Source organism: Mastomys coucha, unplaced genomic scaffold (assembly GCF_008632895.1).
Source record: "Mastomys coucha isolate ucsf_1 unplaced genomic scaffold, UCSF_Mcou_1 pScaffold22, whole genome shotgun sequence".
In the NCBI taxonomy this organism is placed as follows: domain Eukaryota; kingdom Metazoa; phylum Chordata; class Mammalia; order Rodentia; family Muridae; genus Mastomys; species Mastomys coucha.
The window spans coordinates 244915751-244918850 of record NW_022196905.1 but is presented as its reverse complement, the minus strand read 5'-3'; the positions used below and the strand labels follow the sequence as shown (position 1 = coordinate 244918850).

The window sequence follows — 3100 nt, the reverse complement described above, 5'->3', positions numbered from 1 at the left end:
GGGATGAGGGAAAGGTGAAGGAATGAGGGAGAGGAAGGGAGAAAGAAAGAGGAAGAGGGAGAAAGGAAGGGGGAGGAGGAAGGGGAAAAGAAGAGGGAGAGAGGGAGGAGGAAGTTTGGGAGGGAAGACAAACCCCAGAGGACGAGAGATTGATTCTGCCTGAGTTTCTTCCTTTGTGGAACAGATCTTTCAGCACTCAGGCCCTTAGACAATTCTACCTCAGAAAGGAAAGACTAAAAAGTCCTTCCTTGTAAAACATGGTATTGTGGGCCGGTTAAATGGCTCAGAGGGTAGAGGTGTGAGCCGCTCAAGCCTGCAACTTGAGCTCTGTCTCTGAAAGCCATATAAAGGGGACAGGAAAGAAGTGAACCCTGAAAACTGACCCCCCCATACACAAGCACACACATAATGGTGCCATACATACATAACTAATAATTATATGTAACAAAAAAGTGTGGGGCTGGGGGATAGCTCTGTTGGTAAACTGCATGCTGTACAAGCATGAGGACCAGTTTAAAACTGGAACACACACACAGAAGAGAGAGGAGAGAGAGACCGAGGAAAGATGGAGAAGCGGAGGGGGAGGGAGAGGAAAAGGGAGAGAGAGAGAGACAGAGAAAGAGACACACAGAGATTTTCTAATCCTGTACCAGCCATCCTACCACTGTTAGCCATAAGCAGAAAAATACTGTAAAACTTCAATAAAGAGACATCATTAACAAGAACAACAAGCTTTTCTGAGGCATCCATGCAACTTTCAAGATGAAAACCATGACTTTTGTTTGCCACGTGGCAATGACAAGCTGTGAGTTTGTCTAAATTATTCCGTTGGTTCCTCACATAGTTTTGCTATTAGGTTTTCATTGTGTGCTTGTACTTTTTGGCTAACAGTAGAGGGAATTCTAGCCATGATAAGAAAATAGCCAGACCGTGTATTAGAAAACATGTATAAATACTTATTATGTTCAAAGGATGGGGAATGCAGGCACAATGAGGAGACAGGCTTGTGTAGAAATTTTAACTATGCAGGTTGTATTTTTCACAGCTTTCAAACAGTTGGGCAGAGTTCAAAGTGTCTAATTAATCAGCGATGGCAGAGAGATTAGAAGGAGGAAGCTTGTTCTGAAATATAATTGCATCTGTGATGCGCTGGCATTCCATCAAGTCAAGCATCCATTGCACTAACTCCAAGTTTGGAATGGAAGACAAACCCCAGAGAAACTGCAACCTACTGGGAGCCATTGTTCCGTAAGATCCAGTAAGCTACTTCTCTGCTTTTGACCTGGGACTCCCAACCCCAAGGCCAGAAGGAGCAACTTCCATGCCCCTGGCAGTAACGGTAGAAACATTTTAGTCCTAAGAGGAATTCCTTGGGCCACCTCCAAAAAGGCAACAATATAATAGCTACCTCTACTTTCAAGCTTAGTATTTACAAGGTAGGAACTGAAGGTGGAGAAACAAGTTACAGCTAGGTTGTGTCTTTCCAGACACATGAAAGTTCTCCTTACTTGCTTTCATAACATAGGAAGCCAACCCAGAGCAATCTCACAAGCCAAGGCTCCTAAGTGCTTGTCTGTGCCTCTCAAGGTTTAGCTTGAGACCCATGATTCCAGTTTGGGAGAGCATGGCTCCCATTTTGTTACCCTACTGGTCCCTCCCTGTGCCTCAGTTCTCAGTTCAAGCCTGGCTCTCACTGTTAAGCTAGCATTTGGATATCCAGAGAGAAGCATCCTGTTTGGAAAAGGGCTTTCTCTTCAAAGTTAATTCTTCAGTTCCTATAGGGACTGCTGGGATGGCTGGCCACAGCAGGAAAATCAATGTCTGGGACCTAAGGTCAGAAGAGGCCCATGAACCTTCTTCAATACTTTTGCCACCAGGACTACATCCTACGAATATGGAATGGCTTGTCAAGGCCCTGAGATTTTTGTATGGCCTTTGTCGTTTAATGGCTGAAACATTTCCTTCTGTTCAGGCCAGGCCCCTGGCCCAGCTCACACACTGCTTCCTGTAGGCTGTGCCATGTGCTTCTGTCTGACACTAGACACAGGGAGAATGCAAGGCTGTCACCGTCTACTTGTCTAGTCTGAGCAAGTCACTCCATGGCTCATCTCTCACCTCCAACTCCAAGGACAGACTCAACGTGGCCTTCCATCTCTAAAAGCCTTGGTGAACCACAGATATGACGTGAGGTCTTTACTAATCTATGAACTGGTATAATAGTCCCACTTTCCACTTCTAAGTTCTCCCTCAGAACAGAAATCCACTTTGTATTAATTCATGACACTTGCCCTGAGAATCAGTGTACATATTCTAATAAGCAATACTGCTGAAGGCTTTCTCTTCACAGGTTGAATCATGGGAAACCACCACTCCCCAAACAGCTGGCATACACCAAGTGTAAGTCAGACTACGCAAACATAACCAATAAAATAGCAAAATTACCAATAACTGACTTTGGACAATCCAGTAGGGAAACTACTAGAGTTGGGGTATGAACCAAGAAAACATGACTTCAATGTCCCAGATGTCTTCTTTCCTTTCCCCAAAGCTTTGTTTGTTAAAATTCAGTTAGTGTGCTAATGTGTGTGAAACTTGGTCCATTGGAGAACTACAAACCAACATTTACTATGAGCTCACCTTACTCAATCTGCTAGGAACCGTGGTGACCTGAACTGCTTCAAGGCTCCCCAAGCATCAATGTCTCTGGTCCCAACCTGTCACCTATGAAACTGCCCTGATGGTGGGGAAGCTTATGATAAACTCAGAGCTTGAATAAGAATGCCCCCAAAGACTCTGGCATTTGAATGTTGGTCCCCAGTTGATAGTGCTATTGGGGACCCTCAGTAGGTAGGACCTTGCTGGAGGAAGTACATCAGTGGGGGCAGGCTCTGAGTTTTCACCTTGCACCATTTCCAGGTTGCTCTCTTTATTTTATACTTATGGTTCAAAATGTGAGCCTTGCTAGATGTGCTGGCACAGGCCTTTGAGCCTAGTACTTGGGAGGCAGAGACATGCATATCTCTGTGAGTTTAAGGCCAGCTTGGTCTACACAGAAAATTCTAGGATAGTCAGGGCTACACAGAGAGTCCCTATCTCAAAA

At 44.9% G+C, this 3100-nt stretch overlaps 1 protein-coding gene across 1 annotated transcript in view; it reads right to left on the bottom strand.

Annotated features, from left to right (window-relative positions):
* Positions 1-3100, bottom strand: part of Tango6 (transport and golgi organization 6 homolog) — a 176475-nt gene that overhangs the window by 32858 nt on the left and 140517 nt on the right. The gene's annotated exons all lie outside the window — the stretch shown is intronic.